Source organism: Dermacentor andersoni, chromosome 3 (assembly GCF_023375885.2).
Source record: "Dermacentor andersoni chromosome 3, qqDerAnde1_hic_scaffold, whole genome shotgun sequence".
Lineage (NCBI taxonomy): Eukaryota > Metazoa > Arthropoda > Arachnida > Ixodida > Ixodidae > Dermacentor > Dermacentor andersoni.
In genome coordinates this window covers 113,898,201-113,911,283 of record NC_092816.1, presented here as the reverse complement: position 1 = coordinate 113,911,283, position 13,083 = coordinate 113,898,201, and positions in this window count along the sequence as shown.

Here is a 13,083-nt window from a genome sequence, read left to right as displayed (position 1 = left end):
TTGTGTATTTTACTTTCTAGTATTAATGCCTTACGTTACGTTTTACTCATGTTATTTCCTTAAGTGTGCCTTTGTGGCCTTTCATTACTTCAGTTGTTCCTGTTTCATGTTTTAATCTTGGTAGTATTGTTGATGAGGCCTGTATTGAGGTGTATCTTTTGTGTGCCACATTAGAAGGCTGCTCACTCTGTAACCCCCCTTACACAATGCCCCCATGGGGCCTGTAAGCTATTTTAAATAAATATACAGTGTGTTCGTGTGTGGATATAGTTCAGACTTGATTCTAACCAATTCCTTCGGAATTTACCGGCAAATCACCACTGATTAATCATGTCTGTGGGCGAAGGCTATACATTCTTATCTATAACCATAAGCACAATTCGCAGACCGAGAACAAATCTGAAGTCGGACACCTTCGAAGGTGGCAAAAATAATGCCCCACTCTCCAGGCGTGTATCTCGTAAAAACATTTATCGAGGCCAAACCACCAGCTAAAAGCCTGCCCCTTTTGCTTATAGCGACAGAGAAGTACCACTGTAAAATAAGAAAGTCAGATGCATACTTAATACAAGTTGCACGCAATGGCTTACTACAGCAGTTATCTGTGCGTCTGTGACGCGAAACAGTCGCATTTCCTCGCACGTGCACCAGGCATGGAAGTGGCATATGCCGTGCTCACCTCGTCACGCTTGGAGGCAACCATCGACAAGCAGGATTTGAAGAGAGCCACCGCTTTCTGCCAGGCAGTCTGTCCGGTGGCCGGGACGGTAGTGTCATGAGCAGCAGATTGGGCTATCCGCGCGATCTCGAATGTCATCTGCGCATGACACGGGCTGGGGGCTATTGTCTCGTCAATGAATCAGTTCAGTATTTATTTAATTGGCTGGTTCAGGTTCAACTTGCTCCAATTTCGGTAGTGTTAAGTTCGGTTACAGGAAAACATCAGTTTTTATCTCTTCGCAAACTCAGAAACCTGTCGGGCGCGGTAGATTTTATGTGTAGCACTATCAACTCGTCAAGTTTTATGATCAAGAAACATAATCGGGCTCACGAGACACGGCAAATCATGTTTAACCTGAGTAGATATTGCTGAAGTCTATTTTTATGCAGCTACACCTGACATGCACACAAAAAAGTCGCAGTTTTACCGGAATGACGAAACATCGATTGCGATAGAGAATTAGTAGACAGCTATATGAACTAAGTAAAGCAGCTTTACCGGCCGTGTAAACTTGGAGCCATTCACTTGCTAACTGAATTAAGAAGCGTGGTGTCAGCGAGCACAAGCAAACATGAACACATCATAGTCGATGAGCGCGGACACTCATTGCAAAACACTTGACGCTGGTGTGACCAAGTGCGGGAGCAGCAGCGAGCGAAGTCACCTTTCCGCGGTCTATAACTTCAGTGCAATAGCGGCGAGAGCACCGTGCGCGTAAAGGTATGAGCCGTCTCCTGGTCCCTTTCAAGATAGGGCTCTTGAAGGGCAGCCGTGATGTTACGTGCATATTATATTTTATGGAGGGTCTGTGTGCCCTCGGGCACAAAACTGGGTGCAACATTTGAACAAAGTTTTCGATTTAACACCATCCCAGTGATTTTTGCGACGACTTCATAGAAAATGAGGCGCAATGAAGTCGACGCTCCCTTAGGAAGTGCGCAGCGTTTTTTGCTATAATGGTTAAACTTATGAATGTATTAAAATGGTAAGAATGAATTTTTTGTATATATAAAGACAGAAGCAAGGAGCAAGGATCCTGACGTTTGTCTAAGCGAGCGCAGCTCCACGCACGCTGATTTGAAAGCAGCGCAGTAAGTGCATTTTCATTTTATTTTTGGCATCTACTATAGCAGGCTGCATTTGTGGTGTCAAGAACGCCTGAAGCCACATTGCATTACATCAAAGAACTAGGAAATTCTCCTCTAGCAAAGAAAGAAAGCAATTGGCATTTCACTCCGCTTGCTGTTTCTTTTTACATGATCATATGAGAACATTGAGACCTTTTTTCAAAGCATCAAAGATGGTTCATTTTTCCTTCTCCTTCGTCGGTCTTTCGCATCTGCATGGGGCGGAGAGTCTTGTGTTGGCTAAAGGCGAATGAAAACTTGAGAGCACGCACACTGTCGCACGCAACTCGGAGAGCGCTGTACTCTGCTTCACTACGTACCAGATGTGAGATGAACTATGGCACGGAGTAAAAGAATTGTTTTATTATTTCAAGCTGCGGTTTCCATTCTTCTAGAACGTGACTCTATTTATTATCGACGGCAGTGTTACAGTGAGCGATTTAACTCAATTCATTGATTTTTCCTCCTGAAAAACATCCTATTTTCTGCTCTCTGTGTATCATGAAGTGCGCCTCTTGCGATTTGTCTACCTTCAGTAAGGACTTGCCAGAACGGTCAAATTGGTAGCGTCAATAAAACGGTAATTCATCTTAGTCCCTGAAACAACTTTCCCACTGCGAACGCAACAGGCATGGTCGACTTAAGAACTACAAGCGCCTTTGCCGAGGTGGCCACTGGTAGGCACAATTCTTGTAATCTATACCTGTTCTTGCACAACAAGCAACTTGTGAGCCATAACAATGTCACAAGTATTTGTTTATGGCTTTCTGGGGGACGACATTTCACCTGTTAACAGCTTAAAGTTATCACTCAGCGCCAGAGGCACCTGCATGGTTTCGGAATTACTCGAATTTTATCGTTGATTCCAACTGCTGTGAATGTTCTCACCGAACCGTTTATAATCAGTCCACGCACGACATAGATTACGCAGTAATTTGTGGAAGGAATGCGGGCACTAAGTATTACCGTGGAACTTTCGACGATTCATGTATAAAAGGCGACGCTCTTTAGCCGCCGACAAGATTTTCAAAGACTGCTGAGTGTGATCGCCGCTATCCTTGCTCTTTGAGGGTAGCCTGCTTTTCTGTGCACGCGGTCGCCCAATAAAGAGTTAGTTTCATGATTCTCTGTTTTACTATTCTGTTTACCGTGACAGCAGTTTGATATTATTCTGCTAATGGCGTGCAATGAATAAGTAGTAATTTTCGAAAACCTCACGAAGCTATAAAGCACTAGTTGTCGGTCTGCGTGCTCTAACCACCTTGTACAGAACCGGTCAATATCATTATTTTTTCGGGTGAACTTTGCTTCAGCTGCAGGCACGTTCTCAAAACGCCCGTTCAGATTCGGTGTGACACGTTGCTTCATGTCGTACTTGTTGCCTGTGTACAATTCAACTATGTATAAAAGTGAACCAAGGGAGCTCGCTGGTGATATTGCTTGCAGCATCTGTTGATACTGCTTATTTACATATTTTATTTCAGCATGCAAGGAAAACCGTTTTAATAGACAGTTTTAGTTGGGCGTACGCAGTATATGCGTGCCTAATGCACAATACGTTGCCTGCGCTGCAGAATGAAGCGCGCATCAGCGCTTTTACTTTGATATGCTGTGACGTTTTGCTCAACTAGACATGTAATATACGAGTTGTAAGCGTTTTCGAATGCTTCACAGCGCCACCTAATGTCACAAATATACTAACGGCGTGGTATCTGCGATCAGCACGGCGGGCAATCGCGGACGCCATGCTAAGTACCACAAGCATCAAAGTCAAGCTGCGGAGTTTGCTGTATGCAGCATCTCTGTACACGCTCACTTGTTCGGTGTCCCGCGAGGGACTCAAGCAGGAATCCGGGCGTTACGCTCGCATCTTGTTACGGATGTACGCATGAATTAGGGACCGATAACATCTAATAAAATAATAATAATAATAATAATAATAATAATAATAATAATAATAATAATAATGTTTTCCGCAAAACAGGGTAACCGTGAGCGGCCTGCGAGGCTGAGAAGAAAGGAGTAAAACCCTACGGCAAGTGCACCCGCCTTAGGCTTACGTTCCTGCATTATGCGCAGCACGCATTCATACGGTCTCCTTGTTAGAGGTTCACATTATACTATGAGCACGAGACCCAGGACAACAAAGTGGACGACAGGCGTGTCTTTCAGAGTGCTATGATGCCACGTACAGGTTCCTACACAAGTAAAGGTAGCTGCTCAAAAAATTTCATATGTCGGCTCTTGCACCTTTAGAAATATTTAGAGAGAACTCCTATATATATATATATATATATTCACGGCACACGCACAACGATGGACGAACCAGGCTAGCGATAAGGTTTAATGTCACAACACAATTTTCATTCCATGTTCAGTGCAATTGAATAAATGGTTCCGTAGCACACAGATCATTTGCGGCTTCGTTCAGGGGCAGACGTGGGCTTTCGGGTTGGTGATTGTTGCTGCGTTTGGTGCAAGAACATGGCTAGACGCAGGAACTGCTTATGCGCACTCACCAGCAATATATACACAAACACGTATATATATATATATATATATATATATATATATATATATATATATATATATATATATATATATATATATATATATATATATATATATATATATTGCTCCAGAAGCTGAAGCTGAGCACGGGTAGCGCGATGATTTCGTTGGGCTGACACGACGACTTCATCATCATCATCATCAGCCTGCTTACGCCCACTGCAGGGCAAAGGCCTCTCCCATACTTCTCCAACTGCCCCGGTCATGTACTAACTGTGGCCATGCTGACCCTCCAAACTTCCTAATCTCATCTGCCCACCTAACTTTCTGTCGCCCCCTGCTACGCTTCCCTTCCCTCGGAATCCAGTCCGTAACCCTTAATGACCATCGGTTATCTTCCCTCCTCATTACATGTCCTGCCCATGCCCATTTCTTTTTCTTGATTTCAACTAAGATGTCATTAACGCGCGTTTGTTCCCTCACCCAATCTGCTCTTTCCTTATCCCTTAATGTTACACCTATCATTCTTCTTTCCATAGCTCGTTGCGTCGTCCTCAATTTGAGTAGAACCCTTTTCGTAAGCCTCCAGGTTTCTGCCCCGTACGTGAGTACTGGTAAGACCCAGCTGTTATAAACTTTTCTCTTGAGGGATAATGGCAACCTGCTGTTCATGATCTCAGAATGCCTGCCAAACGCACCCCAGCCCATTCTTATTCTTCTGATTATTTCACTCTCATGATCCGGATCAGCAGTCACTACCTGTCCTAAGTAGATGTATTCCCTTACCACTTCCAGTGCCTCGCTACCTATCGTAAACTGCTGTTCCCTTCCGAGACTGTTAAACATTACTTTAGTTTTTCGCAGATTAATTTTTAGTCCCACCCTTCTGCTCTGCCTCTCCAGGTCAGTGAGCATGCATTGCAGTTGGTCCCCTGAGTTACTAAGCAAGGCAATATCATCAGCGAAGCGCAAGTTACTAAGGTATTCTCCATTTACTCTTATCCCCAATTCTTTCCAATCCAGGTCTCTGAATACCTCCTGTAAACATGCTGTGAATAGCATTGGAGAGATCGTATCTCCCTGCCTGACGCCTTTCTTTATAGGGATTTTATTGCTTTCTTTATGGAGCACTACAGTGGCTGTGGAGCCGCTATAGATATTTTTCAGTATTTTTACGTACGGCTCGTCTACACCCTGATTCCGCAGTGCCTCCATGACTGCTGAGGTTTCGACTGAATCAAACGCTTTCTCATAATCAATGAAAGCTATATATAATGGTCGGTTATATTCCGCACATTTCTCTATCACCTGATTGATAGTGTGAATATGATCTATTGTTGAGTAGCCTTTACGGAATCCTGCCTGGTCCTTTGGTTGATGGAAGTCTAAGGTGTTCCTTATTCTATTTGCGATTACCTTAGTAAATACCTTGTAGGCAACGGACAGTAAGCTGATCGGTCTATAATTTTTCAAGTATTTGGCGTCCCCTTTCTTATGCATTAGGATTATGTTAGCGTTCTTCCAAGATTTCGGTATGATCGAGGTCATGAGGCATTGTGTCTACAGGATGGCCAGTGTTTCTAGAACAATCTGCCCACCGTCCTTCAACAAATCTGCTGTTACCTGATCCTCCCCAGCTGCCTTCCCCCTTTGCATAGCTCCCAAGGCTTTCCTTACTTCTTCCGGCGTTACTTGTGGGATTTCGAATTCCTCTAGACTATTCTCTCTTGCATTATCATCGTGGGTTCCACTCGTACTTCGCTGGAACCGAATTCCGAATACTGCATATGCGGTGAGGGTAGCTATACGAACCTGTTGATAGGTCACCGTGTAGGTTGTAGCGCAGACAGACCGACACGAACATACAAGTCACACGAGACAACACACAGCGCTGCACAACCACTTACGAGCCGCTGTATACGTGCGCCGTGTCACATCGCACAGAACTTCACAAATCGCCATTGCGCACTCCAAAACAAGAGTAAACCTTAAAGAGTTTTTAAATTATAAGAGACGCCTATTATATTTTCTCATAATAAAGACATGTCAATAATAATACAATGTACGTGTTTTTTTCGTTATAATAAGGGAATGATGCGGCTTGTGCCACGGAGCGTGGTTGCAAGCAGTCATGGGCGTCGCACCAGTCGCATTATTAAAATCGCAATGTCAAATGGGCCCTCTCAAATTCTCAATGCGACGCGTGCGACTGTACCGATTTTCGTCGTTCCACTCGCAGCATGTGAAACAGCTTTATGGGGAGTGTACAGTGCGTGCTTCACCTCCGCCGTGGGTCGGCCCGGTATTGCACTATCTTCGGTATTGGCCCACATATGGGAAGTGCTTAACGTCTGCTCCGCCTCCGCCGCGGGTCGGTGCGGCATCGCACTATCTTTGGGATTTGGAGCCAACACACGGACACGAGGAAAATGGGGGAACTAGCCCTTAACAGGTTCGCTCTAAAACGCTGGTATGCTGCGCGCGCTCCGCTGGTGGGGAGCATATCAGCGAGCAAGCGATGCGCTCTGTAATAACGCTGACCGGCCCAGCGCACCGCAGATATGCAGTGGCGCCGACGCGGCGCTCGCCCGCTGGGCCCAGATTTAGTTGCGCGTCCGCAACAACTCTGCGTACGCAGGAAACAAGCGGAGGAGATAGTGCGCAAGCGAAGTACGCAGAAGCACACACAGTTTCTTGCATGCGCCCGCAGCATTTCAAAAGCCGCGTAGCGTCCGCTGCGGTCTCTACGAGCTATGCGTTCCCGCATGTGCTGGCATGGCCACTTTTTTGGATGTGGATCTTGTCGAAGATATGACCCCGGCTTGTAGTTTGACTTCGTGGCGGCTCATATTGGCTACACAGTTTTAGAAGCTGGCATTTTGCAGCGTTGAGTAGCATACTACCGGCATACTACCGGCATATTAGCAAACTAGCATACTACCGGCATACTACCGGCATATTAGCAAACTAGCATACTACCGGCATACTACCGGCATAGCATACTACCTTATCTCTTTGACTGAGGTACCAGTTAGTTGGTGGGTATCGGGGAAATGCCCCCAAAAGTGCTCTAATTAGCTTTGTGGAAGTCCAGAAAAATTACCTGAAAATGAGCTCATTAAATTGAGGAAATGCCACCAACAAACTCTTCTGTACCCCAAATTAACATAATCAACTTGTGTACTGTTTGTTCTTGACTTGTGCCAAGGAGATAAGCTGCATTCATTGCACAAAAGTTTTACAAGTTTATTTCTGAAGAAAGCAAACCTGGCTCGTCAGAAACATGATTCAGATGTTCACCATGCCCGACAAATTTCTAAATGATGTTTCGTCAATTAATAGCTAAGTTGAGTGATGTTATTTTATAGAATAATTGGGCAACATGAAAATATATACATCTCGAAGACAAAAAGCTCAGGGAAGTCTACCTTGGTACTTAATTAAATTTTAATCGCGGTGAAAGACGTGTGCTAAAGCTTGTACACATTTACGTGTAGTCATTTGTTTCAAGTCTGTTATTTTGCCTTCTCACAGTCAGCCGTAGGTCTTCCTGTGATGTGTTTTTGTGCGAAACATTCTAATGTAACGTATTCAGATGTCTTTTGTGTATTCAAACGCAAGCAGCTTCAAAGGTTCATGTGTTCAAAGTTGGTTGTTAGGAGGGTATGCTTAAGCCCTGCCTTTTGAGTCGCTTTCTCTTCTAGTCATAAACTTAAGTCAAAAGCGAAGACCACAATGATCGTTCTGATTGAATTCATATGTATAGTTTTTTTCAGATGTATTTACACTGCTAGAGTGCTGTAGATACTAGCCTATGTCTCCAGGTTCGATGTAGTGGTGCCTTATGCACTGTAATAATGTTTCATGTGCACGCATCTTTAGTGTAAATATAGATACTTCAAATTGATCAGTCTCTCCTTTCCTTTTGTTTGTGTTTAGGAAAGTTATGAGCAGGCACCGGGGCATGCAAGTGTGAACAGCAAAGCAATTTAAATATATGAATAAACATCCACTAGCCCAACGAAACGTCAATCATATTTCAATGGTGACTTCTGAAATCTCTTTGCCATCTCAACTGAGCCACAATGTACTTTTCAGTGCTGTTGCAATATTAACTCAACAGCAAGTCAACAGAACTACCACAACGTCAGTTCAACGTAGAATCAATGGTGACCCAACACCCATTCAACAAAACAAACCCAACGGGCCGTCTAAGCACTGTGGACTTTCAATGGTAACTTAAAAGTTATTCAACCTTGAGATACCCAATGGTGTTTCAATTAAATTTCAGTGGCCAATATTCAAGAGCCCTCAACACTCAACCCAACAATTCTGCAATAAACTCTCAATAATTCCTCAACAAAAACCTCAACATTGACCAAAGATATTTCAATGCCTTCTCAATAATTTTTCTTGTATGGGCAACGTATCGAGGCCCTGCTGTTGAACGTAGACAACCAGGTAGAGAAAACCGGTGGGACTCGGACAATACTTCACATTAAAATAACATCGCGGGCATTCAACGTCGAAATGCCATAGCGCACAAGACAGCTAAGTGTACTTACTCTGTGGCTAACAGACGTGCGAGACAAGCAAGGAAAGCAGACAATACGGGCGCTGGTCCTCCTGCTTCATCAATGCATGCCACTTCCACCGGGCAATTATGGTTCTTTTTTCAGTTTCGGCATGAAATATATGGTTTTACCGAGCTCTTTGCGACGCATTGACCTGTATTTCAAGGGTAAAATTTTGCACAAAATCTACTGGATGTCTAAATAATCTGAAGCTGGCCTTTTTACGCGGTTGAAAATGTAGTTGGAGTTTGCGTTTAATGCGTTGGCATTCTTTGACGAGTACCCCAGCTCCGTCACGCGCAAAGTGTAATGCCTATTTGGCGATGTTAAGACATTTATTCGTAACATATCATGACAAGCCAGCAAACGTTGGCACCAAGGACAACAGAGGGCGAATTACTTGTACTCAATGGATGAATTAAAGAAATTATAAATTAATTTAAATAAGAACGGATGAAAGAAACAACTTGCCGCAGGTGGGGAATGACCCCACGTCTTCGCAATACGCATGTCATGCTCTAACCAACTGAGCTAGCGCGGCACCGTTTCCCCATCTACTTTCTTGGTTATAGAGCATGGCACGCGTAATGCGAAGACCTGGGATTGTTCTTCACTTGCTGCAAGTTGTTTTTTCATTCACATTCATTTCCATCAATTTGTAGTTTCTTTATTTCATTTAGTAAGTACAAGTAATTTTACCTATGTTGCCATTGGTTTCAAAGTTTGTTGGCTTCTTATGATATGATAAATAAATATCGGTCCCCTAGGTTAACCCTTCTTCCCGCTTATTACATAACGAGGGTTTTGAATCCGGCAACATTGATAGCGTCAGGTAGCATGCGTGGGTTTACTGACCAGTTGCCTTCACCCACAAAGATCACGTACTCGTGACACCTGCGGCAGAAAGGATCTTCCACATCCAACGCCAAGGTTTGCGAATGGTGGCGCTGGCTAACACTCCCAGGGTTTTAATAGGAAACATAAATACACAAGAAAGCAGATGGCGAAACGGCGCCGGGGTAACTCAGTTGGTTAGAGCATCACACGCGTAATGCGAACACATGAGATCGCTACCCACCTGCGACAATTAGTTTCTTCATCCACTTTCATTTCCAACTTTTTATAATTTCGTTAATTCATTTAGTAAGTACAAGTAATTTCCCTTATGTTGTCCTTAGTGTGAATGTTTGTTGGCTTCTGATGATACGATAAATTAAATATAAGCCCCTTGGTTAACCCTCTTTCTTTTCGGTTACAAACATCACTTGGGACACATCCTAGACACGTGCCCATTGTGCCCCCCATACCATCTCTGGTTGTGCCACTGCTCATTTCATAATTCGAGGATCACATCTGCATACACGATTCTCTGTAGGGATGAAAACACACAGAATTAAGGCAGCGTTTTATTTGGATACTTTATTTATCCACTAAAAATATTGAAGTGCCAAGCACATTTTGATGTGACATGCAGTCGCAAAATGCACAGTTTACGCTTGTAACACTCAACGGAAGGGTGACATAACTCTTGTTATGACATAACTGTGAAGCACCAGCTCATATAAGTAAATTCACAGCAAATGCGCTTGACAATTCACAGAGTTCGTGCATATAAGCACTAGAGCACATTCGCACGGTGTTCGAGAACAGCAACACAAGACATAAAAGCAAACATATAATCACACCCTTTCAATACTTAAGGAAAAACAGGTCAGTTTTATTCAGCTTAAAATATGAATTTATCATTCGCTTTCTTGAGAAGCCAACAAACAAAGACATAAAGAAAAATGTATGGAAAATTTCTTGTACTGAATGAATTGAATGAACTGAATGAATTGAATTAAAGAAATGATGTATTTATGGAAATTGAAGTGGATGAACAAAACTCAGTACCCTACCACTCTGTGAAGGATGACCAGCGAAGCTGTGTATGTGGGGCCCTTAATGGCGAACTGCGCCTCTGCGGCTAGTCGGCCCAGCATTGCACTAACTTCGGGATTGGTCCGCGTATGGGGAGTGCTTAACGCGTGCTTCACCTCCGCCGCGGGTCGGGCCGGTAATGCACTATCTTCGGAACAGACTCACATATGGGGAGTGCTTAACGCCTGCTTCACCTCCACCTGCACTATCTTAGGAATCGGCCCACGTATGGGGAGTGCCTAACGCCTCCTTCACCTCCGTCGCGGGTCGGGCCGGTATTGCACTAACTTCGGGATGTAACCACGTATGGGGAGTGCATAACGCCTGCTTCATCTCCGACGCGCGTCAGGCCGGTATTGCATTATCTTTGGGGTCGGCCCTCGTATGGGGTGGTGCTTAATGCCTGCTTCACCTCCGCCGCCGGTCGCCCCGGCATCGCACTTTCTTCAGGTTCGGCCCACGTATGGGCAGGGCTTAACGCGTGCTTCCCCTCTGCTGCGGGTCGCCCCGGCATTGCACTATATTCGGTACGGGCCTTTGTCTGGGGAGTGCTTAACGTCTGTTTCACCTCCGCTACGCGTCGGCCCAGAATCGCTCAATTTCCAGGATCGGCCCACGTAGGGGCGTTTTTTGCTTACCACAAGAAAACTTCCTTGGATGATAGAGGTATACAGCTTCGCTGTAACAACAACTTCCTGCAGGTGTAGAACGATCCCACGCCTTCGCATTACTCGTTCGATTACTCGTTACTCGTTCGAGGGGAGTTCAGATGATGGAAAGGGGTGAGGTTCCACTCTTCTATAGTTCGAGGAAACAATGAAAATTTGAAGACGTTTGTCCTGGCAACGTAAGGGGAGAGAGCGAGGGGGTGGGAATGACGGGTTTTCTTGGATGCAGAAAGAGTTATGTATGGACTAGGATCTAAAGAAAATTTATGGTTTATCAAGGAGTAAAAGAACTTCAGGCGTATTTTTTTTTCGCCTCGTTAGAAGCGTGTGAAAACCATTTGTGCGCAGTAATTCAGTTATACACTCTTCTCGGCCGTATTTGGAAAAAATAAAACGTATGGCTCTTCCCTGTATCCTTTCAAGGCCGTTAATGTTGATTTTGGTAAACGGGTCCCAAATAACGCACGAGTACTCCAATTTGGGTCGAATAAATGTGGTATAGGCTAATGATTTCACTTCATAGGATGCATGTTTAAGCTTATGGCGAAGTAGACATAGCTTTCTGAAAGCAGCAGAGGCGGTACCGAGATACCACCCGATTCTTGCGTTGGTGGGTACGTAAATTGGACGTCAGGTGAGTGGAATAAATAGAGATTGAAATAATTTTACGTTATAAGGCCCCATGTAAAGAGCATACCTTGTGTAGGGACGAACGAAATTATTTTCATCGCAAGATTGTGCATGCACTTCGTAGCTTTAAAAAACCGTGAGACATGTATTAATTTTTGCCATCATCATTACATGTATTGTATAAACACACAAGTTATTATCTTCATGCCGAACATATCAATGCAGACAGTATAGCTCACGTGTGTTTACGTCGGACTCGCTGCCCAAATTTGTTGGTGCATTACACTAAAGTCGGCGTGGAAACTGATTTGACAGTAAAATTTGAAATGCCCCAATTTCAGCGTTTCCCCGGCGCTGGAGTTATTGAATGTCCCATTTTAAGGAAATGTAAAATTAAAAGAAACATGTATAATGGCGACGCTCAGCCCCTTAAGGCGTGGATATTGTTAGATGCACCAGGGAACCGCGCATTGCAATTTAGAAGATCTCAGTAAACCTTTACTTTTTGGGAGCACGAACATAGTTCTCTCATCTTTCGCATATTTTTCTTTTTCCGCAATATTTCGCGCCACGTTGGAGCTGTGTACCAGTAGCGGCTACCATAGACTTTGCGAGATTTATGACTTACTTTATTTAGAGTAGCCTCGTCCGAGTAATCATCGCACACGAACTTGTAGAAGTCGTCGCAAGGGTCGACTTTCTGGTCTACTTTCACTCTCAGCCACTGTGTCAGGACCTTGCAGTCATTGGTGGTGCATGCGAGAGGATCGCCTGCACTCTACAGAAAAATATATGTCGAAATAAAGAAAGCATAAGAAAACACAATTGGGATGCTAAAATTTTAGCTGTGGCACAGCCTTATTAAAAGCATACATGCCCGGCCTGGAACAAATCTTCTAAATATATATATATATATATATATATATATATAT